This window comes from Taudactylus pleione, unplaced genomic scaffold (assembly GCF_031769625.1).
Source record: "Taudactylus pleione unplaced genomic scaffold, aTauple2 ptg000016l, whole genome shotgun sequence".
In the NCBI taxonomy this organism is placed as follows: Eukaryota; Metazoa; Chordata; class Amphibia; order Anura; family Myobatrachidae; genus Taudactylus; species Taudactylus pleione.
In genome coordinates this window covers 18,811,754-18,832,693 of record NW_028284418.1, presented here as the reverse complement: position 1 = coordinate 18,832,693, position 20,940 = coordinate 18,811,754, and positions in this window count along the sequence as shown.

The window sequence follows — 20,940 nt, the reverse complement described above, 5'->3', positions numbered from 1 at the left end:
GTGGTATATAGGGGCCCCCACAAGTTTGTTGCCCAGGGGCCCCCACAGACCTTAATCCGGCACTGAGATGTATAGTGCAGGCGGACCTCTGCATCATCTTGGAGTGATGTGTGGTCACAGTGCGACCAGATCTCAGCGATAGCTGGAAAAACACCAAAGAGGTAAAACAGGAGAATAAGGAAAAACTTAGGGCCTGATTTAGACCCACTCGCGAGCAGCTGTCCGCTCGCAAGTGGGTCGATGGTGTGCACTGCGCATGCGCACGACGGAGGGAGCTCCGTCGTGCGCATGCGTGAGACACGACGAGCGAAGGACTTTCCTTCGCTCATTGTGTCTGATCAAAGGGGGTGTGCAGTCGATGTTGATTGACAGCACGCCCCCTTTGGTGGGCGTGCCAGGGGCGTGCCTGCCAGATGGAGGCGTTCCCTAGGGAACGCCTACCGTCAGAAGCCGGCCCCACTGACATCACTAGTGATGTCAGTGGGAGTGATTTTGGCTCTGATAGAGCCAAAATCACTCCTGGCCTTGCGGTTGAGAAACTCAACCGCAGGCTTCTGCTCGCACTGGCGATGGTCGCGATGGTCAAGACCATCTCGACCATCATCCTGCACGCTCGTATATGCTGTGGGTGGTGACTCACAGCTATATGAGCGTCCAGGAAGACGCTCCATATTTATGGAGGTGGGCCCTGATTCAAAGCGAGCGCTCTGGTCAGAGCGTCCGGCTCTGAATCAGGGCCTTAGTCAGGATCGTGACAACTAATATATGTTGTTTTAAAAGGGTCCATAGGGAAGCATTCTTCAGAGGTATAAAAGTACAGTATTAGAACAAGAGGACATACACTGAAAGTGAAGTGAAATGTGCAGCAGATACAACAGGATCATTTAAGTATATTTGTAACATAAGGTTACCATGAATCAGAAAGGATTAAAAAAGAATCTGAAGTAATCAAGGATAACAATTATGCACACTAGATAATTATGAGCCATGATATTCTATATTTCTATTCCGTTCTGATGTCCTATTACTTTATGAAGCCAAGGGCAAGATGCAAATGTCTGTTCATTCCTTTCTCATGCTCATAATTAGGGGCCTATTTATCATTCAATATTTGTGGCGTATCCCACGAAAAACACCTGTTTTTGGAGAATACCTGCAAATAATAAGTATCACCTGAATGTACCAAGGAGGGACCACAGTAGATATCTCCAGTGTCTGCTGCAGTCACTTTATTTCCAACAGCAACTTCAGCACCCATAGGTTTCTAAGGGGGCTGCAAAGCTCTCAGATATTATAAGCCCCAGAAAACAAAGCATTCCATAGTTTGGCCTTGGCAGCTAATGCCATCTGAAGATGACATTAGTCGCCATAGTCTATGAGCTACATTTCACAAAAATTACCAGGAGATGGTTCCACAATTACCACTGCGCATGCGTGTTCAGCAGACTGTGCACTAAGGTTCTGATATAGAAGGGAAGTGACTGCTAATGCATTCACTTTGCTTCTCTCACATCACAAAGATGGGCTCCTGCTGTCCCTGGATGTGATTTTTGACATTTTGGTGGTACATCATTTCTTATTGCCAAGAAGAGCAGGAATAAGAAGTTACAATTATTGAGTTTAAAACATATTAATTGATGTTTTTCCCCTAAAGCTTTATACAAAAGTCTTGAGTTAAAGTTAAATAGGGTTAACATAAGGAAAAGCCTATGGCAGACTTTATATGAGTAGATTTAAATTTTTGGTAATTATGTATGAATTTTTTCTTGCTTGTGTTAGCAACAGAATACAATTGGAAACAATGAGTAGTAGTATTAGCATATGATAATAGATCAGCAGATGAGATTTGGGGGAATATTTTCATGTGAATTCTAAAATTATTTACAAATTTATTTAAATATCTCTAAAGGTATTGATACTGAAAATAAAATGCATGCCTAGTCTTCTGTAATCCCCAATAAAAAGTAAAAATGTGTACTTTTGTCTTACAATAAAAAGAAAATTGATATAGATATGATACATCATAAAGGCTACATAGCAAAGAAAAAATAATCAGCATCCTTTTAGTAGTCTAAGGTACCTTTGCCAGGGAATCGTCTTGTAAATACAAAGTTAAAGAGAAAAAAGAAACTGTTCAGATCAAAAAAGTATTTGGCTGATTTTTTTTAAAATGCTTGTTTGGGTTTTACAAAAAATCTTAATTTCCTGTTTTAGATGGAAGATTTTAAACTAGTCTCTTGTATACTCGTATCTTGAAGAACAGTTCATTGCAATCTCTGTATAACACATAGAATCTTCCTTATATAAAAACAAACATTACATTTTTGCTAAAAAATTATATATTTTACAAAGTGTAAATGGAATGGTTATTACAACTCATCACAAATACAATGCATAGCAATATCACAGGACAAGAATAAAAATCAATTTCATGTATATAATAACAATGGTATTGTACAAAATTTACAAGATTATTGGAATTTGGCTAAAACCACAAGTGTGCATCATTACACACATTTCACTCTTTTTAGCTACTTACCGTAATACTATTACCTTTACTTCTCCCATTAGTGACAAGTGACTAACAACTTTACGATGATAGGGTACATGTTGAGCCACCTATGTGTCATCGATGTGAAAATACTATTATTGCAAGTGCCCAAAATTTTTGTTCTACTTTCAAGCTAATAGTGCCCTCCTAGTCACAGGTAGATGTCATTGGTTTGGTTAAATGAACATAATTCCTTGATTGTATAACACTGACTTATAAACACAAGTTAGCAAGTCTATAGTCATTATGATATAAGTTATGGTTATATTAATATGGTGCTTTTCAACTTCAAGATTCTCAATTTTATGTCCTAATGGTTGAAATGATGAAACTGTAAACTTGCAATATGCTATTTATGGAGACCTTGTTAAAACATAGCTAAACATATTCACAAATTGTTCTTACTTGGAATTTGAAGGATCTAGCTTTGATCTTCACTTCAACTAAAGGCCCCCACACATGGAGCGATATAGCGGCCAATCCGATGGATTGGAATGATATCGCCGCTATATGTGTGGGTATGATATCGGCCAGTGCGCGCTCCTGTGGGGTCGTCCGTCACTCCTCCAGATCTTTCTGTTTGCACAAGAGATCTGGAGAATCGACGGATGATCCCATGCAGTACTATGCAGGGGAGGCCGGCATATCATGTGGTCATGTGTGGAGACCACCCAATATGTCAGCTGTCGGAATGGCCGGCACATGGCTAGGTACATATAGCACTGTGTATGTAGGCCTTAAGTCATTTAATTCCTACAGTCTAGGACTGGTGTAGTACCATTCAGAGCCCAGTTTAACTTCTCAGGACCCCTTGAGTATTTTGAGATGACAGGACTTGCTCCATCATCCATCTCAGGATTAGTCTCCACTTATTCTTAGGCTCTCAATTCTGCTCACTTCACACCACTCTGAACTCCAAAGCTAATCTAAGCTTTGGACTAGACAACTCTCTATTTCCTCCCACTGTGCTCCCAGGCTGCACTACTTATACATGTATATTCCTTTCCCCAATCCTGCCTCTTTTGTTTTGTTGTTCCTTATACTTGACCTGGACATGGCTTGTCACAACAATGCTAGACTGAGCCTCTGACCTGCTCCATCTGCTAACTTTATTGTAACTTCTCTTCTACCTCTGTACTGTTAGGCTTCCCTGCTGCTTGCCACCACCAGTAGAGTCTGCTTTTCTGGGCCTGTGGACCCAGGAGCTCATTCAGACCCTCTTGCAAGATGCGAATGCTCACTTGATGTGTATGCAAATCCAGTGCACACCCAGCAAGGCAGGCAATTGCATGGCAAGGCATTAGCATGCCTGCCATGTCTTGGCATGCGATAACTATGTGTATGCAGATGCCCATCAGCCATTCATATGATGCCCACTTGTGCCCGTCATCTCCTAGAAGTGCATTAAAAAAAACATTAGTACATCGAGCACCATCGGATGCGATTGCAGTGCTTGTGGTTGACTATACCTTGCCGCAAGCACTGCGAACACTTCAGTGTGAAATCCCACCAAGTGACATGTACAATGACGTTTCCTATTTATTATGCATTCCTCTGAAATGGCGTTGCAATACTCAGGCATGCCAGCATTCGCATCTCCACTCCTCCGTTACTAGAGGTCTGCCCCTGTCACCACCCATAAACGGCTCTCCTGTCACTCATTCTGCTGGGCTGTCTATGCTAAGCAAGCATACACTTCCCGATCTCTTGCTGTGGTTCGCTCATGCGCAATGTGATGCATAGGCATGCGCAGATTGCAACTATCAGTCAACTACGAGCATTCGCATCAGAGCGAGAGAGTCTGAATGAGCTCCCCATTTCCTATAAGCACCTGGCTCCCTCTTAACTTTCTCCTCTGCTTCCTTCTTATCTGCTTCCGGAGATGGCTGCCTCATCTTCCTCAGCTCCAGAGGAGGTGCATCCTGATCCACTAGCTCCTTTTAGTTTGGCTCCTTCTCCTCCACAACCTGTTCTATGGAAAAAACAAAAACATGCACATTACATTTTTGTGTCACACATGGCTTAGTGTGTTAAATAGTATTAGAAATGTAAGTAGAATAAGAATAATGAAGCACACTTTAAATGCAAATGAGATACTTATCACAACAATATAAATTTCTGTTATAGAATATTATTTAATTTTGTAAGAAAACTTTATGCATTTAGTGCTCATTAAAAAAGTCTGCATTTATTGCAACAAAACAAAAATTTATTAGATGGTTACTAATATCAGAGGAGTGTTCATCCCATGCCCCAGTGTTCAAAGAACACATGCCTTGCCTTGTTGACGAGACTTCCAATGTTGTCAGGTATGCCTTAGCTCTAGTTTATAAAGTAATTCACCACATTCTGGTATTTTGTAGATCTGGCACGTGATCCAAGGTATTAACTGAGGAGCGCAGGAAATGGGCAGGCTTCAAGATACCACTACTCATTGGAATACAGGTACTGGCAAGTGAGAGACACTAGTGATCATGGACCGGAGCAATGCAAGGATAATAGAAGTGGAACAGGAACCCAAGCCACAGGGCAGCCACTCACCTAATGGTCCATGGACCAATCAGACCAAATAACTTTTTCAGTGACAAGGAGAACCTAAACACAAAACAGTATAGTACTAACAGTCTAACAAGCCTGGAATCAGAGTCTTATGTAATGAGGGAAGAACTACTGAAGCTATATTCCTGGTACAGCTCTTTTGCAAGACCTGGACCATAATCCACAAGGGGAACAGTACTGAACACCTTGATGCTAAAAGACTGTAACCCAATCATGCCCTCCAAACCTGGAACCCCAATGCTGACTGTCAGCCCAAGACAAGAGCACACAGTACAGGATAACCAAAATAGTCAACCTAGATTATGCAGTAACCACTATAGTCACAGAGTAGAGTGATACTTGCAACACAGTCCAGATGATGTCCGTACAACACAGAGTAGAATTCACGCAGGTGATAAGATGCTGTTGCCACACACCATCTGCTGTGTGGAAACAGCAGATGGTGTGTACCACAGGTACACTGGCAGAATTGGAGCTGGAGTTGGAAGCAGTCTGTGTGCAGCATGGGAGCTGCAGCACTGATAGATTGTACACAGAGGTAGATGGAATGCAGACAACAATGATCAGTCTGTGTGCAGCATGGAAGCTGCAGCGCTGAGAGATGATACACAATGGTAGATAGAATACAGACAACAGCAAGTGGTCTGTGGGCGGCGCTGAAGCCGCAGTGCTGAGATTGTTTACAGGGGCGATGGTAAACAATCCCGATGGTTATCTGTATGCAGCATGCAGCTACAGTGCTGAGAGGCAAACAGCGATGGTACAAGTGAGTAATGTTTATGTTTCAGCAAGGAAAGTATCCACAGGAGAAAGCTCTGGAAACAAAGGAGACACTGTTACCCCTTTTACACCAGAGCTAAAATCTGGGTTATTGCAGCTCCTTGGTGTAAAAGGGTAAAGGATTGGATTGCTGGGTCGAGTGACCCGGCAATCCAACCCAGGCAATTTGCAGGGTTTAACAAGGAAACAACCTGTGAAACCCTGCAGTGTAAATGGCGCGATCCAGGTTACGATGATCTGGATCATGCTGCATGCCTGCCGATTAGCCAGCTTCAGTGGCGCTTGGAGATTATGTCATCTCCAAGCGTCCACTACAATGCCAGAAAAGCTGGGTCTGGTTCAGGTGTGAATGGCGCTGACTCGGGAATATCCTGGGTCGGAGCGTGGGCTAAATTCCGGGCCTGATCTGGTTTGGAACCCTGTTCCAACCTTCGGGTCAGAACCAGAATTTAGGTATAAGGAGCTCATTCAGATCCTCTTACTAGATGCAAGTGTTCGCTCGATGTGTATGCAAATCCAGTGCATGCCCAGCAAGGCAGGTGATCACATGCCAAGGCATTAGCACGCCCACCATGTCTTGGCATGCCATTACTATGTGTATGCAGACACCCACCAGCCATTCATATGATGCCCACTTGCGCACGTCATCTTCTAGAAGTGCTTGAAACCATTGGTACATTGAGCACCATCGAATACGATCGCAGTGCTTAAGGTTGACCATACTGATAGCACTGCAATCACTTCAGTGTGTATTTTCAACCAGGTGATGTGTGACGCTGCCTGTTAATTATTCACGCCTCTGTAATGGCGTTGGGACACTCAGGCGTTCGCACCTACACTCCCCTGTTTCTAGTGGCCTATCCCTGTCACCACCCACAAACGGCTTGAACTGTCACTCATTCAGCTGGGCTGTCTTTGCTGGGCAAGCGTATGCTTCCTGATCTCTTGCTAAGGTTCGCGCATGCACAACGCGATGCAACTATCGGTCAGCTATGAGCGGTATGAGTCTGGAACGATCCTCAGGAAGGAACACAAATGTTCAGGCAATGAGTCTTTCCTAGGCCTGAAAATATATAGGGAGTGGTAACAGGTAATTGGTCAGGCTGACCAGGTGAGCAGTAATCACTGAGACAGTCTGTTGGAGGTTTTAGACACAGCAATTAATGAATGTTTAACCCTGTATGGGTGGCTAAGAGCACGATTCATGACAACACAATTACATTATTCATATAGGTCAAGCTCTTAATGAGCCATAGAATATAGAAGCGACTCAAGGTCCATTAAGGTGAACCAATTTGCAGTCCTTCATAGACCTCATATGAACAAATCAATGTTATATATTTACTGGATCATTCTTCCCCTTAATGTCATCTACTAATTATAACTACAGATACCATTTATTGTCAGAACAGAATTCCAACTATTTCTAAATTCTGTTAGGTAATAATTACAATATAGAACCCTTTCAATGTTTTCTATCTTTCTATGAAACCCTTATTCATTTATTCGCAAGTATTGTACCCCAGACATTAACACTCTTTAATATTGATATTAATAATAATGAGAGTTACTCAGGTAAATGTTCCAATACTGCCTGCACTTTTAAGATGTTAATGGATCTGATGTGCTGTATTGAAAATTATTTTTTGGATAATGGTGCTTATTTCACTAGTATCAGCAGTTTACAATCTTTATTAATACAGGATTTTATTTAAAACACGAAGGTTTGTTTTAGTCTTTTATTGCTTGCCTTTATAGTGTAAAAATATCGGGGTGGTTTGTAAGCAATGATCACACAAGCTTGTTAACCATACATAATCAGTAAATTTTGGGCTGCAAGCCTTTTGGCTGCATAGTATTTTTGTTCACAATGAAAAACAGGAAAACAAAGTACCTGATACAAAGGCAGACGCTCTGATAGAGCGCTCACTATGAATCAGGACCAGCCCTCTTGTTTTTTAGAGTGGCCTCCTGGCCGCTCACATAGCTGTGGGTGACCACCCACAGCTATAGTGAGCGGCCAGAAAGATGGTCGCGATTGTCAAGACCATCGCGACCATCGGGCTTGCGATGAGACCCTTGTGGTAGGGTCTCATTGCCGCAAGCCCTAGAGTGCTTTCGGCTCAAACAGAGCCGAAAGCACTCCCACTGACATCACTTGTGATGTCAGTGGGGCTGGCCCCAGATGGTAGGCATTCACATGGGAACGCCTCCATCTGGGCAGCCACGCCCCCGGCCCGCCCACCAAAGGGGCATGCTGTCACTCAACATCGGCAGCATGCCCCCTTTGGTACGAGACCTGGAGCGACGGTATGCCCATCGCTATCTGGGTCTCACGCATGTGCACGATGGAGCTGGTTCCATCATACGCATGCGCTCTAGGCTACCATCGAACCGGTTGCGAGCACTCAGCGCTCGCAAGCAGGTCTGAATCAGGCCCAGAGACCATTCAAACAGAAATCTTTGATACTGAGGGACTACTTTTAACAAATTTTTGTGCTCTTCGATACCCTCTATCTCAAACACCTGCTTTCTCTGTATCAAGGGAACTCCTTACTGTACTATCTGCTTACAGTAGATATTGCTAGAAGTTATCAATTTGCTTGCTGCACTTAATGATCATTATTAATTTCTCTACACAACTCTGTCTATATTATTCTTGCACCATTGTCATTTTACCTTTATTCCATTGAAATTCCTACCTACATGCAATTTTCACATTATTTATTTTATTTAACAACTCCAGTTTATTCATCTTCATAATATATTTTACAGTTGTGCTTATATATTTACTAGCACTGTTTTTTTATATGCACTATTGTAATTTTTACAGATATGCCCAGCTATGTCCTTGAAAAATCGTGCCACGCATAGTGCGAGTCAACATTTGCACAGTGTATGCAACCGCACATCCATAGGAAAGCATGGTGCAATCGCAGTGCGCACTGTAGCATACCATAGCATATACAGGTGTGGGGAATCGCAGTGTACTGCAGTGTTTCTATATCACACAGTCTCAACAACTACTGCAATTTATCCTCTCCCTAATTCCCTCATCTACACAGTGTCCCTTTTTTCAACTCTTCCTTAATTTAGCAGCTATGTAATACTCTATTCTACTACCTTTTCCCACCTCTCTTCTCCCTCCCAGAAACCTCCACCTCCACTGCCCCCTGTCTCTCCTTCACTGTTTCATTTCCACACCTCTGGTACTCTCCCCACCTCTGCAGTTCCTCCATTTTTAATCACTTTTCTCCCACCAATGTCCTGCTACCCCACTTCATCTCTTCAGACCTTCTCTCCCTCATCTTAGGTAACTCCAATATTCCTTCAATGTCCCCACCAACCCCACTACCTTTAAAATTCTTACCCTCAAATCATTATTTGGTCTCTCTTAATGGACCACTTCACTCTTCCATGTTATTGGACACTCACTTGATCTGGTCTTCACTTGCTGTTGTGATATCTGTGACTTTACTAACTCCCCTTTTCCTCCCTCAGACCATCATCTTCTTTATTTTAACTTATTCCTCACTCCTTCTCCACCTTGGATTCCCACAGCTACCATCATAAAGTTTAGTTCTGAGGCTATTGACACTATCCTTATCCTCTCTGCTTACCTCTCCCCCATTATCTCGCTCTTGCCCTTACCAAGCTGTTTCCCTATAAAATGTCTCCCTTAATTCTGTTCTAGACTATGTTGCCATGGTGGTTGCTGCTCACTTTTGCAGATTCATGCCTTAACCTTGGCATTCCTAATGCACCAGATACTGGCAAAAGTGTTCATGAACCACTGTGCATCAGTGAAGGAAACTGTGCTCCAATGCAGACTTCCTCCATTTAAAAAATTATGCTCTTGACCTACAGTACTACCCTATCCCTCTCTAAACAGTTTCCTCCCAGTCCTCTAACCCATGCTGACTCTATCACTTTCAACTCCCTCCTCTGCTCCCCCTTTGTTGTCTCCTTTCCTCACTTTCTGCCCTTGAATTCATCAACAACTCCATATTTAAAATTGGAGTTGTTCCAATGCTCTATCCACTCCCACTATGTGTGTACTGTACATGCTCTCCTGCCATCATTTTCACTACTTCTAACTATCACCTGAGATACAACTCTACCAGCCCCCATAAATATATATATATATTTTTGCTCTGGCAAAATGTGACCAATTTATAGGAGTGTCCATGTGTAACTTCATTTTATAGTTTCTTTAAAATAATTACAAAATGATTTGACTTTCGAGAAAGAACAAAATCAACCCAGGTTATTAAGAGACTGAAAAATCCAAGTATCCTACAAATTGTTTCTTGAACCACTTCTTATGCTATGGAATTCGGAAAAGGTACTGTATGTACAGGGTTATTATAAATTAACATCATTAGTAAAACACATGTGGAAAGGTAATGTAATCATTCAAAGACCTCTGTATTTATTCTTAGTTGTTTTTAACAGCATATTGTCAAACTAAAGATTTGATTTTTCAGAAATATTACTCTTATTGTTTATATTATATCTGTAAAGAACTAGTTATACTAACTAGGGGTGAGCGGGTTCGGATTTCTGAAATCCGAACCCCCCCGAGCCCCCCCGATCCGAGTCCGATCCGAATCAGGCTCGACTTTTCCCGCCTGACTCGGATCTGAAATCGAGGCAAAACATCATCATCCCGCCTTCCGAGTCTCACGGGTTTTGGATCCTATATAAGGTACCCGCGTCGGCGCCATTTTCTCACTCGGCTGTGGACAGTGAAGAGGGAGGGTGGGAGTTAGGGCTGTGTAGTGTAGTGTAGTGTAGTGCTGCTGTTGTCCACTACTTCAAAGTCCATAGGGGCTGGCTGTGTTGTGCTGTGCTGCTGTTGTTAATAGGGGCTGTGTCCACTACTTCAAAGTCCATAGGGGCTGGCTGGACTGTGTTGTGCAGTCAGTTCTCCATAGGGGCTGTGTCCACTCCAAAGTCCTGTGCAGTGTCCCAGTCCTAAAGGAGTGCTGTAGTGTTGTCCAGGGGGTGCTCTGTCCATCAGGGGTGCTCCCCCCAAGTGCTAAAAAAATAATATATTGTCTGTGTTTGTGAATTGTGTGCGCAGTAGCCGCACGTGCATCAACAAAGTAGTGCCAAGCGTGCGCCTGTGTCATAAGTAAAGGGCCGGCTGGCTTGACCGTTAAAGGGTGCTGTAACCCCCGAAAGTACACTCCAGTCCAAACCAAAAAAAAATTATTTTCTGTGTTTGTGAATTGTGTGCGCAGTAGCCGCACGTGCATCAACAAAGTAGTGCCAAGCGTGCGCCTGTGTCATAAGTAAAGGGCCAGCTGGCTTGACCGTTAAGGGTGCTGTAACCCCCGAAAGTACACTCCAGTCCAAACCAAAAAAAAAAATATTTTCTGTGTTTGTGAATTGTGTGCGCAGTAGCCGCACGTGCATCAACAAAGTAGTGCCAAGCGTGCGCCTGTGTCATAAGTAAAGGGCCGGCTGGCTTGACCGTTAAGGGTGCTGTAACCCCCGAAAGTACACTCCAGTCCAAACCAAAAAAAAAATTATTTTCTGTGTTTGTGAATTGTGTGCGCAGTAGCCGCACGTGCATCAACAAAGTAGTGCCAAGCGTGCACCTGTGTCATAAGTAAAGGGCCGGCTGGCTTGACCGTTAAGGGTGCTGTAACCCCCGAAAGTACACTCCAGTCCAAACCAAAAAAAAAATTATTTTCTGTGTTTGTGAATTGTGTGCGCAGTAGCCGCACGTGCATCAACAAAGTAGTGCCAAGCGTGCGCCTGTGTCATAAGTAAAGGGCCGGCTGGCTTGACCGTTAAAGGGTGCTGTAACCCCCAAAGTACACTCCAGTCCAAACCAAAAAAAAAATTATTTTCTGTGTTTGTGAATTGTGTGCGCAGTAGCCGCACGTGCATCAACAAAGTAGTGCCAAGCGTGCGCCTGTGTCATAAGTAAAGGGCCGGCTGGCTTGACCGTTAAGGGTGCTGTAACCCCCGAAAGTACACTCCAGTCCAAACCAAAAAAAAAATTATTTTCTGTGTTTGTGAATTGTGTGCGCAGTAGCCGCACGTGCATCAACAAAGTAGTGCCAAGCGTGCGCCTGTGTCATAAGTAAAGGGCCGGCTGGCTTGACCGTTAAGGGTGCTGTAACCCCCGAAAGTACACTCCAGTCCAAACCAAAAAAAAAATTATTTTCTGTGTTTGTGAATTGTGTGCGCAGTAGCCGCACGTGCATCAACAAAGTAGTGCCAAGCGTGCGCCTGTGTCATAAGTAAAGGGCCGGCTGGCTTGACCGTTAAGGGTGCTGTAACCCCCGAAAGTACACTCCAGTCCAAACCAAAAAAATAATTATTTTCTGTGTTTGTGAATTGTGTGCGCAGTAGCCGCACGTGCATCAACAAAGTAGTGCCAAGCGTGCGCCTGTGTCATAAGTAAAGGGCCGGCTGGCTTGACCGTTAAGGGTGCTGTAACCCCCGAAAGTACACTCCAGTCCAAACCTAAATAAAAATTATTTTCTGTGTTTGTGAATTGTGTGCGCAGCCGCCTTAAGTGCATCAACAAAGTAGTGCCAAGCGTGCGCCTGTGTCATAAGTAAAGGGCCGGCTGGCTTGACCGTTAAGGGTGCTGTAACCCCCGAAAGTACACTCCAGTCCAAACCAAAAAAAAAATTATTTTCTGTGTTTGTGAATTGTGTGCGCAGTAGCCGCACGTGCATCAACAAAGTAGTGCCAAGCGTGCGCCTGTGTCATAAGTAAAGGGCCGGCTGGCTTGACCGTTAAGGGTGCTGTAACCCCCGAAAGTACACTCCAGTCCAAACCAAAAAAAAAATTATTTTCTGTGTTTGTGAATTGTGTGCGCAGTAGCCGCACGTGCATCAACAAAGTAGTGCCAAGCGTGCGCCTGTGTCATAAGTAAAGGGCCGGCTGGCTTGACCGTTAAGGGTGCTGTAACCCCCGAAAGTACACTCCAGTCCAAACCAAAAAAAAAATTATTTTCTGTGTTTGTGAATTGTGTGCGCAGTAGCCGCACGTGCATCAACAAAGTAGTGCCAAGCGTGCGCCTGTGTCATAAGTAAAGGGCCGGCTGGCTTGACCATTAAGGGTGCTGTAACCCCCGAAAGTATACTCCAGTCCAAACCAAAAAAAAAATTATTTTCTGTGTTTGTGTGCGCTTTAGCCGCACGTATATATATCAATATAACATAAATGGAGGACCAAACTTTCTCCGATAAAAATAAAATAGGGAAAGATCAAGAACCACTTCCTCCTAGTGCTGTTGCTGCTGCTGGGAGTTGTTCATCATCCCAGAGAGGAACTAGGAACATCACTACTTTTACTAAACAATTGACCCTCCAACAGTCCCTAGCGATGAGGATGAAGTACGACAGCAGTCATCCTGAAGCAAAACGTATAACTGAGGCCTTGACTGCTATGTTGGTGTTAGACGTGCGTCCGATATCCGACATTAGTGCAGTGGGATTTAGACAATTGATGGAGGTAGTGTGTCCTCGGTTCCAAATCCCGTCTAGATTCCACCTGCATCCTCAAAGCAGCAGCGACAAGCGTGCGTCTGTCTGTTAAAGGGTGGTGACACCCTCAAAGTGTGCTACACAAACAATTAAAATATTGTTCTTTTTTTTTCTGTCTTTGTGAATTGTGTGGGCTGTAGCCGCACCTGCATTTAATAAAGCAGAAACGACAAGCGTGCGTCTGTCTGTTAAAGGGTGGTGTAACTCTCAAAGTGCTCCAAAAAATAAAAAACTATTTTTTTAATGTGTTTGTGACTTGTGTGCGATGTAGCCGCACCTGCATCCTTAAAGCAGCAGCGACAAGCGTGCGTCTGTCTGTTAAAGGGTGGTGACACCCTCAAAGTGTGCTACACAAACAATAAAAATATTCTTCTTTTTTCTGTCTATGTGAATTGTGTGGGCTGTAGCCGCACCTGCATCCTTAAAGCAGCAGCGACAAGCGTGCGTCTGTCTGTTAAAGGGTGGTGACACCCTCAAAGTGTTCTACACAAACAATTAAAATATTGTTCTTTTTTTTTCGGTCTTTGTGAAATGTGTGGGCTGTAGCCGCACCTGCATCCTTAAAGCAGCAGCGACAAGCGTGTGTCTGTCTGTTAAAGGGTGGTGTAACTCTCAAAGTGTTCCAAAAAATAAAAAACTATTTTTTTTATGTGTTTGTGACTTGTGTGCGATGTAGCCACACTTGCATCCTCAAAGCAGCAGCGACAAGTGTGCGTCTGTCTGTTAAAGGGTGGTGACACCCTCAAAGTGTGCTACACAAACAATTAAAATATTGTTCTTTTTTTTCTGTCTATGTGAATTGTGTGGGCTGTAGCCGCACCTGCATCCTTAAAGCAGCAGCGACAAGCGTGCGTCTGTCTGTTAAAGGGTGGTGACACCTCAAAGTGTTCTACACAAACAATTAAAATATTGTTCTTTTTTTGTTGGTCTTTGTGAAATGTGTGGGCTGTAGCCGCACCTGCATCCTTAAAGCAGCAGCGACAAGCGTGCGTCTGTCTGTTAAAGGGTGGTGACACCTCAAAGTGTTCTACACAAACAATTAAAATATTCTTCTTCTTTTTTCTGTCTTTGTGAATTGTGTGGGCTGTAGCCGCACTTGCATCCTCAAAGCAGCAGCGACAAGCGTGCGTCTGTCTGTTAAAGGGTGGTGTAACCCTCAAAGTGTGCTCCACAAACAATAAAAATATTCTTTTTTCTTCCTGTCTTTGTGAATTGTGTGGGCTGTAGCCGCACTTGAATCCTCAAAGCAGCAGCGACAAGCATGCGTCTGTCTGTTAAAGGATTACATCGGTGACAGCATCCAAGTAGGCATGTCAGACAGTCCGTACCTGTACTGGCAGGAAAAAGAAGCAATTTGGAGGTCCCTGTACAAACTGGCTCTATTTTACCTGAGTTGCCCCCCCTCCAGTGTGTACTCCGAAAGAGTGTTTAGTGCAGCCGGGAACCTTGTCAGCGAAAGGCGTAGGAGGTTGCTTCCACAAAATGTGGAGAAGATGATGTTCATAAAATGAATTATCAACTCTTCCAGGGAGACCAGCCTCCAGAACGTACAGAGGGACCTGTGGTTCCAGCAGGGACGAATTAATACTCTGTGAGGATGAGGATGTTCACACTGAAGAGGGTGAGGAATCGGTGGATGAGGAGGATGAGGATGACATCTTGCCTCCGTAGAGCCAGTTTGTGCAGGGACAGATAAATTGCCAGCTTGTTCTGTGGGGGCCCAAACGAACCAATCATTTCAGCCACAGTTGTGTGGCAGACCCTGGCGCTGAAATGATTGGTTTGTTAAAGTGTGCATGTCCTGTTTATACAACATAAGGGTGGGTGGGAGGGCCCAAGGACAATTCCATCTTGCACCTCTTTTTTTTCTTTGCATTATGTACAGTTTGGGGCCTAGTTTTTCAATGCCATCCTGTCTGCCACTGCAGTTTCACGCCTAGATGGGTCACGTGTTTGTGCCGCCCACTCGTGTCGCTTAGCATAGTCATCCAGCTACCTCGGTGCAACCTTTTGGACATAAAAACACTATTGTGAGGTGTGAGGTATTCAGAATAGACTGGAAATGAGTGGAAATTAAGGTTATTGAGGTTAATAATAGCATAGGAGCAGAAAAACCTACAAATTCTGTGATTTTAGCTGTTTTTATGCTTTTTTTCAAAAAAATACAGATCCAAAACACAAAACCCAGAACCCAAAACACGGAAGGGTGGTTTTGGCAAAACCAATCCAGATCCAAAACACGAAGAAAGATCCAGATCCAAAACCAAAACACAAAACACGAAAAGTGGCCGGTGCACACCCCTAATACTAACACAATGATCAATGTGCATATTTGCAAGATGTAATCTTTTTAGATCTTAAATGCAATCTTAATTATAGTAGGAACATATGCAATAGCCATAATGCAATAAACAAGTTGTACAGGATTTTTATCTGTACTTCCTACATACCAAAATTAATTCTACTGCTAATGCAAAGTAAAGAATTGCATTAAGTATAATAAATTACCATGGTCAATTTTCACAATCATTACAAATATTAATTGTTCTAAATAATTCACAGTTGCTTTACCAAGGACATGACATGCATTTGGCATTTTATTGCTTAGCATAATGATACTAAATATGCTGGATGAGAAATGAATTCTTGAAAGGACATTTTCACCATTATAGCAGACTAATGTGTCATATGTCCTTCTTAGAGCCATTACATTTCTCTTTGATATACTTTGGGATGGTCTTAGCTATCAAATATGTATAATCTAATATTTCCTAATCTCCAAAAGCAGTAGACTCCATTATTAACCCTTACTACCAGAGTGATTTCCCAGTAAGAGGAGACTTGTTGATATTACCTCTATACTGACTTGACGTGTGTAATTTTTTTGGTTTATTTTAGCCTTGTTTGCTGTAATGAATGAAGTACAAGAACAGCGATAGTAAGTGCTGCAAATATGTCAAATATTTTTACTAACAATATAAATGGATATACACTGAAAAACCAATCCTTTTAACAGTATGCAATGTATTTATTATAGAAATATATAGAACAAGCATGATAATGTAAAGTACAGAAGGAACGTGTGGGCATAGTGTGACCTATTATGTGCAATTTTGTTGTGTCAGCAGGATGCCATATTTTAAATTTTTTTGCCGGATCAAACTTTGTGTTCTTTCTTTAATGTAAGACCTTTGAATAATCTTTTATTTGACTGTGACAAAACTCACTGGGTGGACTAGAAACTATCAGTGAGCCACAGAAGTTGGGATCATTATGGATATGGGATGCTATTCTATTTGGTATTGTTTGTTTAGGTGCCTTATAATTTCAGTATTTAACATTATGTTTCAGTCTCTTCATAGACTGAACTTGTATTCTTGCTTTCCTCCAGTTCTGTCCCATTACATTTTATAATTCCAGAAATGAATGACAAGTCCACACTTGTTCTCAAGGTCGATCATGTTTACCAAGATAGTAACAAGTGCATAAATATCATTATCAACTTCAACCCACGGATACAATATGTTGTTATGGTAAAGACCAGGGCTATATTTAAGCCACAATACTCTGGAACAATGCTCCAAAAGTTCATGTAAAAAATGACGTAATTCAGAAGGGTGTTCCAGAACCACCTAAAAAGTTTTATGTTTCATTTCTGTTGTTCCTGAATCTATTTTTTATAGAAAATTAGCACTAGTAAAGACTTAATAAAATGGAGCACATCACCATGACTATGCTTTTTATAGAATAGCCACACACTTAATATAAAGGGACAAATGTAATAGGGTGAGAGTTTGGAAAATGTGAGAGTTTAGCAATAAGCTCTCACATTTTTTGAACTCGCCCAATGTAGTAGATCCGAAACTCGCATGTTTTTAGACTAAAAAAACTCTCACGATTTAATCTCTCATACAGATGTTTCCCATTTTGAAGATAAAACTCGTCCAATGTAATAGTGTGAGAGTTTACTTCTAAACTCTCACCCTATTACTTTGTCCCAAAGTCTTGGAAATTCTGAACATTTCTCAGATGTGTCAGTGGGTGTATGCTTTTCAGTGAGGAGAGTGCCTAGAAGATTTCTGCATGACCAGGGACATTTTGCTTCTAAGTAATAACCGTGTGCCTAAAGGAATTAATAATATCCACTTATTCTCCATTCTATTTTTGACAGTTTGACAGTTATGTTTTTGTTATAATAAGGCAGCTAAAGCAAAGAAAACTTAACAGGATAACCTCACATAATGGGTATAATCACTATATATAAAGCCTACCCAGGTATCCAGTATTTGTGGCATAAGATCTTAATTGAAGGAAAACCACATAAAGTTTGCTCATTGTGAAAAGTAAATATATGGCACCCTGCTTAACGGACATAATGATGCTATTTTTCATCAGGAACAAGAGGGAACTCATTTCTGGAACCTTTCATTAACTATGACATAATGTCCTGGGCCAAAATGTATTTTCCATAAGATAAGTTTTATTGTAAAGTCCGTTTTGAGTGTATTCTTTGTTAAAATACTTATGTATAATATATACAGTGCTACTTAAAAAGATTCAGGAACTCATGGGGGCAGAGATGGGAGGAGCTGTGGATAATGTAGGTGGAGCTACAGCTGGAGTAGGGCATCAATTGGTACATAAACCAATTAAAAAAATATTGTCAACATTTGTGCTGTGTGATATGAATGGGCTGGGGGTCAGAAGCACACTGTGGTAATGGGAGAGTCAGAGGCTCACAGCGGTAATGGAAAGGTCAGAGGCACACAAGGATAATTCGAGGGTCAGAGGCACACAGGGGTAATGGGTGGGCCAGAGGCACACAAGGGTAATGGGAGGGTCAGATGCACACAGGGGTAATGGGCGGGCCAGAGGCACACTTGGGTATTGCATGGAATGCACCCACCACACAATGCTGTGCAGCAGCACTCACACTGGGGCTATGCAGTCACCACACAATGCTGTCCAAAGCTCTCATACTCAGGCTATACAGTCACCACACAACATTTGTGCTATGTGATATGGATGGGCTGGGGGTCAGAAGCACACTGTGGTAATGGGAGAGTCAGAGGCACACCGGGATAATGTGAGGGTCAGCGGCTCACAGGGGTAATGGAAGGGCCAGAGGCACACTTGGGTAATGCATGGTATGCACCCACCACACAATGCTGTGCAGCAGCACTAACACTGGGGCTATGCAATCACCACATAATGCCATGCAGTAATACTCACACTAAGGCTATGCAGTCACCACACAATGCTGTGCAGCAGCACTAACACTGGGGCTATGCATTCACCACATAATGCCTCACAGTAACACTCACACTGGGGCTATGCAGTCACCACACAATGCTGTGCAGTAACACTCACACTAGAGCTATGCAGTCACCACACAATGCCATGCAGTAATACTCACACTAAGGCTATGCATTCACCACACAATGCCTCACAGTAACACTCACACTGGGGCTATGCAGTCACCACACAATGCTCTACAGAAGCACTCACACTAGGGCTATGCAGTCACCACAAAATGCCATGCAGTAATGCTCACACTAAGGCTATGCAGTCACCACACAATGCCTCACAGTAACAATCACACTGGGGTTATGCAGTCACCACACATGCTGTGCAGTATCACTAATACTCATGTTGCCATGGAGGTGTGTCCAAGTTGTTGCTATATATGACAGTACGTGCCCATGTATCGGAACCTCTCACCTTTCTAGTACCCCAGTTTCACATGATACTCATTGGGGATTCACTGTGTTTCACATTATACTCATTGGGGAATCACTGCAGCTTCACATACAACTGAAACCCCCTCAATGCCAACACCACTTCCGCTCCCAACAGAGCAACACCTGCTCTGCTGGGTCCCGAGATACCTGTAATGGCCACAGGTTTCAGTGTGTATACCTGTCACAGCCCACTTGTAAATTAGCCTGACATTTTGCCCCCATCTTGCAGCTGCCATCTTGCGGAATCTGGTATGCTGCTCATGGTCCTGACAGGCTCCGCCTCCTGTTAGGACCCTTAGCAGCCAGTCAGATAGCACATGATGGCCACTGCTTGAGTAAGTCTTACTGGAGTCAGGCGGCGGCCAACAGCTATCATTTCCCCCAGCGTATTTATAGATGCAATAGGTCTGGCACTCACACATACACAGTAAATTTGCCTGCATGCCCTTGGAAATAAGTGTACAAATCATCTCTGAGATGCCTGTAAGGCAAATCACAACACAGTACTGCAGGACATTCAATTAATGCAATAATTTATTCAACGTTTCTGGTCTATCAAGCCCCATTGTCAGGAATACATGAAAATTTTACTGTTTTGTATCATAAGCTTATAAAAAGAGCTGATTAAAGGCACTGAAACGTTGCTGTATATAGCTATGAGCCTCTAGTATATTTTTTTGTCCGGAGTGCCGCCGATGGAATTGGTATGTGACAGTGTACCTTGAGTATGAGGGTGCATTGAGGAGGGCACCCGGTCCAGTTGTCTCTTTTACCAGCGTGTGCCGGATCATGGATGTATATATGTATATATATATATATATATATACATATATATCCAGCGAGGGTCACCACTCACTTGAAAATATAAATATTGCCTAGGGTGTCCATTCATTGGTATCCATGTGGTACCATAATACAAAGAATACTTGAAAAAAGAACGCACTCACCGGGGCTTCTCTTCAGGTTACGAAGGTTAAAAAGCAACCTACTTTAATGTTCACATCATAAAGTTGTCAAAAGGTTGACGTTTCGACCGCATAAACGCGGTCTTCATCAGGACAAACAGGAAAGACACAGGACATACAAATACCCACCACCTTAGCCATCTTATATACCCTTAGCAATTAAAGTTGGTTTTAGCTCCATCGCCAACATCCATCCAGGACCGGAAGTGACACTCGCGGGACAGGAGCAGCTTTTGTGAGTGAATAACAGCCGATATCAAGTCACCAAGTATACCCCCAATCTAAAAGACATCCCATTGTACTAAGCGCAACATTTCCAGGGCCAAAACAGTTGTAAACACACATCGAGCGCTAGCATGAGCCGCGCACTTCCATTTTGCGTTCCAACCACCTGGAAGCCCTGCGTTCCACTCACCCGGCTTGTCACTTCCAGTCAGCATAGCGCTCCGTCTGGAAACTCATCTACTACTAACAGGTACCACATAGGGTACATCACATGTATAGGAACATATAGATGTGGTTAACAGATCTTATAGCCCCGCGCTTCAAGGGTACAAATAGAATGGGGAACTTTTTTTAGGTATTTATATAAAGACCATATTCAATAATAATGTATTATAATATAGGTCCATACACGCATATCCACATCATGGCATCACAATAGTGTGAGATTTAAAGTGTGGGTGTTTTTAATTAGCAAGGAGTCCTTGCACTCCAGACAGCACATCTAATGAGGCACAGTGAGGGTAAGACCTACTATATATATGCTGTGTGTTAGTTAGGGACTGGCATTGGGGTGCAGTGCTCTCTGGGCTGGTGTGGCTGGACTG